Source organism: Bubalus kerabau, chromosome 11 (genome assembly GCF_029407905.1).
Source record: "Bubalus kerabau isolate K-KA32 ecotype Philippines breed swamp buffalo chromosome 11, PCC_UOA_SB_1v2, whole genome shotgun sequence".
In the NCBI taxonomy this organism is placed as follows: Eukaryota; Metazoa; Chordata; class Mammalia; order Artiodactyla; family Bovidae; genus Bubalus; species Bubalus kerabau.
The window spans coordinates 79,333,723-79,345,337 of record NC_073634.1 but is presented as its reverse complement, the minus strand read 5'-3'; positions in this window follow the sequence as shown (position 1 = coordinate 79,345,337).

Below are 11,615 nucleotides of genomic sequence, written 5' to 3'. Positions count from 1 at the left end.
AAATTCCTTCTAAATTTTTTGAAGCAGTCTTTTTCACGGTTTGGTCCTCAAACGTTAGGGTCAAAAAAAATAGGATTCAATTCTACCTATATGTGCCTTCCTTAATACAATTCCATCTTTGAGGCTTTCATACAAAACTAAACCTCCAAATATGTCCCATATATAATCCATTGTCAATTCTGTTCATTAGATTCTGGAAATGCTTCCAAGTTTCCATTTAAGATGGTAAACAGAGCCCATATATTTGACTACATCATTGCTAAATTTTCATTTATATTTACAATGTTATATAAAAATGTGTGTATTTTAGAAAACTGTATCAGTGTGACCAAACAGGGAAGGATGCCATTCACATCCTCAATATTGTTGAGAACATTTTTCCAAGATATGATATAGGCTTAAATTGCTAGATAGAAAAATTGCATACTAGGCTTAGATTCAATACATGGAAGGCAAACTCTCCAATCCTTTGAAACACAGGGGTAGGACCTGGAGGGATGGGGAAGGACCTGAACAGTAATCAAGGGAGGCCAAATCACGGGAATTCCCTGGTGGTCCAGTGGTTAAGACTCCACTTTTTCAATGCAAGGGGCACAGGTTTGATTCCTGCTAGGGTCCCATATGCTGCCCAGCCAAGAAAAGAGCGGGGAGCCCGAATCTTACTATGTGAATGATTTCAAGATGGACATCATGGAAAGCACTGAGTCTGAGGTCACCAGGCTTGGACTTCTACTCCAGAGTGCTTTGGCCACCACACAAAAAACACCAAATGAAATAGGGAAATTTCCTCAGAAACACCCTGACAATCACCTGGCTGACCTACGCTCTTTTCTGCAGTTTTATTTTGCCAGAGAAAGACACAAAACATGACAAGTGGGAAGGGAGTTATTACCCTAGGCATTTTGTTCAGCAAGAAACTTTTATTCTTCTGATAGAAGCTTGTTTTCCTGTGTCTGGTTGCCATATATGCTTGTTGAAGTAGCTCTGCCTTGGTAGAGATCCAATCCTTATTTACTAAGTGGTGCAAATGTCCAAGTTGTGAGATGGTGTTAAGGCCACCTTCCAACCAGGTGTATGTCCAGAGTAGGCTCTATGTATCTCTGTCCACAGTACACACCAACTCCATTTCCAAAAATTAAAATTTGCCCCCAGTCCTTCTCCTCTGGTCTCTGCTACCTGCCCTGATGGGTGTCTCTGCCTGGAATTTCAACAATTCAAGAGCGCAGTCTACAGTAAACCTTGCTGCTACTAGCAAAAGAGCTGGATTTTCCCCTACTCAAGTTGGTTTTGACACAATGAAGTTAGCTGGACTACTGCTCCTTCTCCCTAATGGACATGTGGTGGTGGTGGTTTAGTCGCTAAGTCATGTCTGACTCTTGAGACCCCACAGACGGTAGCCTGCCAGGCTCCTCTGTCCATGGGATTTCCGAGGCAAGAACACTGGAGTGGGTTTCCATTTCCTTCCCCAAGAAGTCTTCCTGACCCAGAGATCAAACCTGGATATCCCACATTGAGGCAGATTCTTTACTGTATGAGCCACCAAGGAAAACTCTTAACAGACAGGACTTTGCTCATTAACAGTTTCTCTTTTCTCACATGCTTTAAATGGCATGTGTGTCCCATGACAAGGATAGTAGGGGAGAACATGTGTCATATCAGCAAATATTGCCACGATAATTTTGTGTGACATTCAACCTCAAAATCTTAGTAGGCTGAAATGGCCAGCACTTATTTTGCTCACTTTTATGAGTAAGCTATGGTTTTCTGGGGATAGGATGGACTTGGCTGCAGGTCAGCTTCGGATTGTTCTTTTTTTAAATTTGTGTATGAGTGTGTGTGTGTGTGCTCAGTCATGTCTGATTCTTTGCTACCCCACTGGAGGATAATTACTTTACAATGTTGTGTTGGTTTCTGGCATACAATAATGTGAATCAGCCATAAGTGTATATGTGTGTGTGTATAAGTGTATGTGTATATGTGTGTATACACACTGCAGCCTCCCTCCCCTCCTTACCACTCTAGGTCATCACAAAGTGTCAGGATGGGCTGTGTTATACAGCAGCTTCCAACTAGTAATCTATTTTACACATAGTAGAGTATATATATCAATGCTACTCTCTCAATTTGTCCCACAGATTGTTCTAGACTTCTGCTTCTGGGATAGCAGATACCTGAGGTATGTGCTTCCCAAGGTGAATCGCAGGACCATAAGATGGTGAGGGGAACCAGAAGATCCTTCCTCAGGCCCAAACTTGAAACCCGTGTACTGTCACCATGGAATACATTCCATTGGCCACAAGCCCTGTGGTGAAGCCCACCGAGGCTGAAGTGGATAAGACCTCAAAGAGTAAGAATAATGGAGTCAGGAAGAGACGGGTAATGATTGAGGTGGACTTATGAACTATTTTAGGAACAAAACAGATTCTATATAACATGTAGTTGACTGTGTGTGATAGACATTTTTTATTGTTCCAAAAATTTCCCTTTGTCTTAGTTATAACCTTTTGTAATATGGCTTCACAATGATTGAATCTTGGGTTTATCAATCCAGCCTTCAATCTGATACTGTCAACATGGTATTTTATACATACTATTTCTTTTTTTATCTATACTGCTGTAAATTTATCCAATGTTTGTATATATGCATAGACATATCTATATATATATGCATATATATTCTTATAAATGTGAATTTTGGAGAGAAGGGAATTAAGTGTACAGGGCTCAAATTGTCATCTTGAACCGGAAAACATACGTGTGGTTTTCCCATATTTGTTTATGTTTCTTCCAAAGAGATTATGTATCATTCTTGTATCCTAAGCATATAATATTGTTCCTGGAATATTAATATAGTAATACATCCTCAATAAATGTTCAAGTTATTAATCACATTAATGATTTGGTTCTTCACTGTCCAAACATTTTATAATGATAAAAACTTAATCCTGTACAGAGTCCCTCATGTCTTTATCGCCAACCATTCTATGACTCAGCAGCTTGAGCTTGCCTTGCTCTCCCTGTAAGTTCTCCAGTTCTTTGATGCTTCCCTGGAGATGGGGTGAAATTTAAGCCTAATAACCCAGGTGTAAATTAACTATTCTCTATTACCAAGGCAGAAACTGTGAGTTTCTATCACAAGTGGTGTACAGAGAAAGTTAATGTCAGTGCTTAACTTCCTGATTTGTCCTGTCTAAAGTTAGGACAACGGTTCTGACTTTTCTGCTTGGAGATTTGAAAGCCACTTCACCACTCTAGCCCTCAGTTATTCTAGAAAAAGTGTAAACAATTTTTTTTTAAAGCTGCCTTCTCTTCCTACCTTACCCTGCTACATCAAATGAGAATTGAGAATATACCTTTTTAATGTGTTACACAATTATGCTCTGTGATTATTAAAATAGAAATGTAGTAAGTCTGAATAATATTGTTTAGAAAGTATGAGTTGTACCTCTCAGGGCAATGAGAGTAGAACAGAAGGAAAAAATATGGAGGAGCTATGTTTGCCTGCTCCATCTCAATGAAATGCATACAACATACAGAAAATATACAGCTGCAGAGAAAGCACACCTCCTCAAGAGATGATATCCTCCCGATCCTATCTCACCAACCACCCAGATCAAAAAATCCAAAATGGAAACAGACAAAGGGAAAAGGAGATCAGCAGCTGTAAAAGGGCATTTATTTGGGACTGAAGTTTCAGTATCTGTCAGCCTCACTCAACCTTTAGTGTGCCTCTTGATGTGTTTTGACAGGGGAGAGAGCTTATCCTGATTAAAAGGATCCATTCACATGGGGAGGTTTTGGGGGAGCAGGGCAGAGAGGGAAAGACCAATAACCAGGACTTCCACAGTGTGTAATTCTGGGCCGATGCTCCATCTGAATCTATCTAATACAGGGCATTCCGTTCAGTGCCATCTGTATTCTAGGACTAGAAAAAAAAAATCACTTCAAAGATTAAACTCCATGCTGAGGAGCCAATTTCTCATAACAATCGCTAATAATGAGTCTTCTTGCAATCCTTTTCCAATCAGAAAGACAGGGATTGTCAGAACAGATATCACTGTATTAAGGCCAGACTAACAGTCCAGTCAGGACTTCTCTTCTATGGATAAACCCACTAATAAAAGCAGTTCTAAGATATTTCTGTGCGAGTTTCGGAAAGAACACTAATTAACCCAGGCAGAGAATCTTCCAAAGACGTATTCCTTCTGTTGAAGAATATCCTGTATTGGCATTTTTGTGAATCATTCTTGACATTTTGCCAGTTCTGCCGTCAGTTTCCAAGGGATACAGAAATACTCAGTGGATTTTTAAAAGCAAAATCTATAAAACAAAGTCTGATTACAAAACCACCGGCCAGCTTAAAAACAAAACAAAACACAGAGGTGATCATTAAAAAACAAAACTTCTAGGAAAGCCTCCTGCGGTGAAATTGCTTCATCTAGTACAGCAGAACTATGTCAGAAAGGGGCAACTTGGATTAAATTAGAGTGTTCCTCAGGTTATACACTAAAAGCATTTTGAGTTATTGAGTGGTGTGTATGCAGGAGTGAGCAAACACTCATACATCATCACACACATTCATTCAATGCATGTCTATTCAGTATGTACTATGTGTCAGCCAGTGCTAATAACCTCTTAGAGCTACTGTTATTATTTTATAAAATATTAGTAGTTATTTTTTTCAGGTATTTTCAGGGCTTCCCTGGTGGTTCTATGGTGAAGAATTCTCCCCCTAATGCAGGAGACATGGGTTTGATTCCTGGTCCAGGAGGATTCCCCATGCCATGGAGCAACTGAGCCCTTGCACCACAACTATTGAGCCTGTGCTCTAGAGCCTGGGATCTGCAGCTACTGACACCACGTGCCCTAGAGCCTATTCTCTGCAACAAGAGAAGCCACTGCAATGAGAAGCCTGTGCACAGCAACTAGAGAGTAGGCCCCACTTACTGTCACTAGAGAAAGCATCCATACAGCAATGAAGACCCAGCACAGCCAAAAATGAATCAATAAACTTATTTAAAAAACAAAGTTAACTGCTTATTGCTCATTGAGGAAAAGGCTGGCAGTGATGTGGCCACAAAGTTCTGCTCCCCGAGAAGCCTGATTCACTTAGATGGGTCCCATTGCTGAGAACTGGACAGATGTGCAGTGAATAGCTTGGATGAGAAAAGGAAAAAGAAAATGGCCTGGATTCCCAATGGTTTTCAGATTCCTGATTTCAGTGGTCCATACGGACCCAAAATAAACTTGTATAACAACAACAAAAAAAAAATGTACTTTTGACTCATCTTTTTTTTAATTTAAATTTATTTATTTTAATTAGAGCCTAATTACTTTACAATATTCTATTGGTTTTGCCGTACATCAACATGAATCCGCCATGGGTGTGCACGTGTTCCCCATCCTGAACCCCCCTCCTACCTCCCTCCCCATACCATCCTTCTGGGTCATCCCAGTGCACCAGCCCCAAGCATCCTGTATGGAACCTGGACTGGTGATTCGTTTCTTATATGATATTATACATGTTTCAATGCCATTCTCCCAAATCATCCCCCCCTCCCTCTCCCAAAGAGTCCAAAAGACTGTTCTAAACATCTGTGTCTCTTTTGCTGTCTCTCATAACAGGGTTATCATTACCATCTTTCTAAATTCCATATATATGCATTAGTATACTGTATTGGTGTTTTTCTTTCTGGTTTACTTCACTCTGTATAATTGGCTCCAGTTTCATCCACCTCATTAGAACTGATTCAAATGTATTCTTTCTAAGGCTGAATAATACTCTATTGTGTGTATGTACCACAGCTTTCTTACCCATTCATCTGCTGATGGACATCTAGGTTGCTTCCATGTCCTGGCTATTATAAACAGTGCTGCAATGAACACTGGGGTACACGTGTCTCTTTCAATTCTGGTTTCCTTGGTGTGTATGATTCATCTTGGTCTTCTGTGATGACCTAGCCTGGTGGGATGAGAGGATGGGGGAAGATCCAAGAGGGAGGGGATATATGTATAGATATAGCAGATTCATTTAACTTTACAGCAGAAACTAACACAACATTGTAAAGCAATTATACTCCAATAAAAAAGAAAAAAAGTCATTTCTAAATATTTAAATGTTATTTTATGCTTTTAGTAACTAAATTCTTTTTTTAATAGCTTATTTTTAGAGCAGCTTTAAGTTCTCAACAAAACTAAGAACAAGGTATAGAGATTGCCCTTTTAGCTCATATCCTCACACATTTAGTCTCTCCATTATCAACATCCCCCTACCAAAGTGGCACACTTGTTACAACTGATAAAGCTACATTGACATCATTATCACCCAGAGTCTATAGTTCGCATTAGGGTTTTTTAATCTTGGTGCTGTACATTCTATGGGTTTGGAATATACTATGACATGCATCCACCATTATAATATCACACACAATATTTTCACTGTTGTAAAAATCTTCTGTACTCTGCCTATTCAGCCCCCAACACACCCAGATTTTTCTGCTGACTTCATAGTTTTGCTTTTTCCAGAACATCTTATAGCTGGAATTACACAGTATGTAGCCTTTTCTGATTGGCTTTTTTTATTTAGTAGTATGTAAGAAGATCCAATCCTTTGGCCACCTGATGTGAAGAACTGACTCATTGGAAAAGACCCTGATGCTGGGAAAGATTGAAGGCGGGAGGAAAAGGGGATGACAGAGGATGAGGTGGTTGGATGGCATCACCAACTTGATGGACACAAGTTTGAGCAAGCTCTGGGAGTTAGTGATGGACAGGGAAGCCTGGTGTACTGCAGTCCATGGGGTTGCAAAGAGTCGGACATGACTGAGCGATTAAACTGAATTAAGTTTCATCTCTATCTTTTTATGGCTTAATCATTTCCTTTTAGTGTTGAATAATATTCCATTGGCTTGATACACTATTGTTTCACTATCCATTCTCCTACTTAAGAGCATCTTGGCTCCTTCCAAGTTCTGATAATTATGAATAAAGCTGCTATAAACACCTCTATGCAGGTCTCTGCCTGGACAAAAGTTTTCAACTTCTTTGGTCAATACCAGGAAAGTAAATTTCTGGATCCTATGTAAGAGTGTATTTAGTTTTGTAAGAAACCCTCAAGCTGTCTTCCAAAGTTACTGAGCCCTTTTGCAGTCTCACCAGCAATGAATGAGAACTCCTGTTGCTCTATGTCCTGGTCAGCCCCTTGGATTTTGTCATTCTAATAGGTGTGTAATTGTATTTCCTTTTAATTTGTCCTTCCCTAGGAAATGGCAACCCACTCCAGTGTTCTTGCCTGGAGAATCCCAGGAGGACAGGGGAGCCTGGTGGGCTGCTGTCTATGGAGTCACACAGAGTCAGACACGACTGAAGCGACTTAGCAGCAGCAGCAATGACATATAATATGGGGCACATTTTCATAGACTTATTTGCCATCTGTCTAACTTCTTTGGTGAAATGTCTTCTAAGGTCTTTAGTCTACATATTGGGTTATTTGTGTTCTTACAGTTGAGGTGTTGAGTTTTAACTTTTGTATATTTTGAATAATAGTCTTTTATTAGATGTGACTGGAGGAGGGCATGGCAAACCAATCCAGTATTCTTGCCTAAAGAATCCCCATGGACAGAGAAGCCTGGCAGACTACTGTCCATGGGGTCACAAAGAGTTGGACATGACTGAGTGACTAAGCACAGAACATCAGATTTGTCTTTTGCAAACATTTTCTCCCTGTCTATGACTTATCTTTTTAATCCTCTTGATATTTTCCTTATTATAAAATAGTAAGTGTAAGCCATATATAGGGGTTTCCCAGGTGGCTTGGTGGTAACGAGTCTGCCTGCCAACTCAGGAATCGCATTTTTAATCCCTGGGTTGGAAAGATCTCCTGGAGTAGGAAATGTCAACCCACTCCAATATTCTTGCCTGAAAAATTCCATTAATGGAGGAGCCTGGACGGCTACAATCCATGGGGTCACAACCTCCATTCACCACTTCCTGTGGAATTCTATGAAGCATGATTTGAAGCTGAGTTGGACACTCAGCTGTGTCCAACTCTTTGTGACCCCATGGACAGGGGTTGCCAAGCTTCCCTGTCCATCACTAACTTCCAGAGCTTGCTCAAACTCATGTCCATCGAGTCAGTGATGCCATCCAACCATCTTATCCTCTGTCGTCCGCTTCTCCTCCTGCCTTCAATCTTTCTCAGCATCAGGGTCTTTTCCAGTGAATCAGTTTTTCTCATCAGGTGGCCAAAGTATTGGAGCTTCAGCATCAGTCCTTCCAATGAATATTCAGGACTGATTTCCTTTAGGATGGACTGGTTGGATCTCCTTGAAGTCCAAGGGACTTTGAAGCATCTTCTCCAACACTACAGTTAAAAACCATCATTCTTCGGTGCTCAGCTTTCTTTATGGTCCAACTCTAACCTCCATACATGACTACGGGAAAAACTATAGCTTTGACTAGATGTCAAAGCTTTGTTGGCAAAGTAATGTCTCTGCTTTTTAATATGCTGTCTAGGTTGGTCACAGTTTTTCTTCCAAGGAGCAAGTGTCTTAATTTCATGGCTGCATTCACCATCTGCAGTGATTTTGGAGCCTAGGAAAATAAAATCTGTCACTGTTTCCATTGTTTCCTCATCTATCTACCACAAAATGATGGGGCCAGATGCCATGACCTTAGTTTTCTGAATGTTGAGTTTTAAGCCAACTTTTTCACTCTCCTCTTTCACTTTCATCAAGAAGCTCTTTAATTCTTCCCTTTCTGCCATAAGGGTAGTGTCATCTGCGTATCTGAAATTATTGATATTTGTCCCAGCAATCTTGATTCCAGCTTGTGCTTTATCCAGCCTGGCATTTCACATGATGTACTCTGTATATAAGTTAAATAAGGATGGTGACAGTATACAGCCTTGATGTACTCCTTTTCCAATTTGGAACCAGTCTGTTGTTCATGTCTGGTTCTAACTATTGCTTCTTGACCTGCATACACATTTTCAGGAGGCAGGTAAGGTGGTCTGGTATTCCTGTCTCTTTAAGAATTTTCCACAGTTTGTTGTGATCCACACGGTCAAAGGCTTTGCAGTAGTCCAAGAACATTACTCTTAAATTTTATTGTCAATCAGAATTTGCTAATGGCTTTCAAAATTGACGTAACAAATAAACACTTCACACATAAACCCTTTATCTTTGCTCATATGATATTCACACTTCCTCCATTCCTCACTCTATCTTCCAGAATGACTGATAAATAAGATACAAGCTCTTTTTTAAAAACATAAAAAATCCCATCCATAAGCAAATGCAATAAAGACACTAGTTTCTAGATCATCAAAAACCAATGAGAGAGACAACCTTTTGCCTAAGAATCCAAGAGATAAGCAGAATGGAGGACATGGTGTATTTCTTTGTAGCTTGGGGAGTGGGGTCTTAGAGAAGATACTACCCAAGCCAGGGATAGAAGGTTTGGTCATTAAAGTAGATCCTGGCTCAGTCAATGGCAGATGGTCTAGAGAAGCTGATCCAGAGGCCTGGTGCCTTAGATTAGACCCTATTCTGATTGGAATATTCTGATTCCACATCTGTTTTTCTAAAACAAATAAAAGGTAAAACAAAACAAACAATAAACACACCAATATTCACCTACCACATGCTACAAAACACAGGCTTAAATTTATGAGCCATAGAAGAATATTTATTTTAAATATGTTTTTACAGCCTTTGGAATCATCAGAGGGCAGGGCCCCTGTGAGAAAACACATACAGTAATAATGCTCCACAAACCTCTGTGAGATGGTGGCTATGGAGCCCCAGTCCCCCTGAGGCAAGATTGCGTCCCGTGGAAACCGCATCACAGTCTGATGGGGGGGTGGGGTGCCCCACTCTCGCTATCTGATAACCTCAGCAGGTGCAGAGGGGAATAGGGACTTCTGCAAGGTGGAGGACCTTCTGTCCATCTCACTACATAGGCACTCAGGCCTTTGCTCATCCACCAAAACTCTCACAGACCCTTGCTGGAAAAAAAATGGCTCCTGGGCCGAGCCTGTCAGCAGGAGGTTTGGCTGAGGGAAACAAATAAAAAGAACACTCTCTGAGCATATTTTCTTCTCTGCCTCAGTAATAGCAAGAGTACCAAAAATGACTGGCTAAGTAAATTGTTTTTGGAATAAACACATGGTTCTCTCCCCCTGCTCTCTTCCTCTTCCTTTGTGTTCCCTGACTCCTCCCCACTTTCCCCACCTCTTTCCATCCCTGCAAGCAGGAACACCCCTCTTTCTGGTACTGACAAAGCTCTGGGAACAATATATATTTATATAACTCCTCCCCTCTGCATGCATGTGTGCGCACATGCGTGCACATGCACGCACACACACACACACACACACACACACACACACACACCCAGGATATAGCCTCCAGCTTTCCAGGTCATGAGGTAGATTTGGTCAAGATAGAAACCATGCTCCTCTTCAGATTCACATCACTTGCTTGTCACTGACCAGATAATATGGTGTAGGCTTCAAAGGCTTTTCCACTAATAATAGTGTGAAGCCCTCTGGCAGCTGAAATATGACCCCACACCAAAGAAAGAGTTGAATTTGCAGGCTAGGTCCCTTCCACAGGAGGAAGTCATTTGCATTGCTGCCATGGTATTTCTTGTGACTGTGCACTCAAGCCTCCTCCAGGTTCTCTCTCATTTCCAGCTTGGGTTCTGCTCTGGGAAAGCTTTCTGCAGATCTCTTCAAACACCTTTTTTATTAGCCCCGCGGACCCTGTCATCCAACCTTCCATAAGCTTGGGTCTCTCCAACGGTGGTTGAAATTGCACCAAGATGCACATTTATCTGGGAGCTACTGCTATGAAACTTCCTCTCCACTTGGGAAATCATGTAACTTATAAAGTAGGGTGTCTACCAAGTTAATGAGCATGGAAAACCACAGAAAGTGGCATTATATGTGCCCCCCCCGACTCTCCACCCACTTATACAAATGCCCCTTAACAAACAGCCTCAGCTACCAGTTAACTCAAGACCTCAGGACCTGCTTCATCTGAGATCCAGCTTTTAGGGACCTTTCCATGCTTGTTGCCTGATAAGATTGAAACAGACTGAACTTAACTTTCTGTGCTATTATTCTGCTTCCTATTTCCTTCAGCTCAGCTTACACATGTCTATGTGATGTGTTACTCCAGTTAAATAACAAGCTAGCTGAGGCACAGAACACAGGCAAAATTTTTCCTGCCATCCCCAGTATTCAGAACAGTACCTTTTTAGATGTCAATACATGTTTGCTAATTAATTGATAGGTTTATGAAATGAGTATAACTGAGAATAATAATAATCATGGTGATAAAATACCCTTTAAACAATATTTACAAATTGCCAGGAACTTCAATAGACATTATACATTTAATAACTAATTTATGCAAAACACTTATGAAAGAGAAATGACATTCTCTACACAGAATTATCAACTCAATGGACATGAGTTTGAGCAAACTCTGAGAGATAGTGAAGGATGAGGGAAGCCTGGTGTGCTGTAGTCCATGTTTGAAAAGAGTCAGACACAACGTAGCGACTGACCAACACAGAATCAAATTGAACTTTAGAGAAAAGAAATAAAG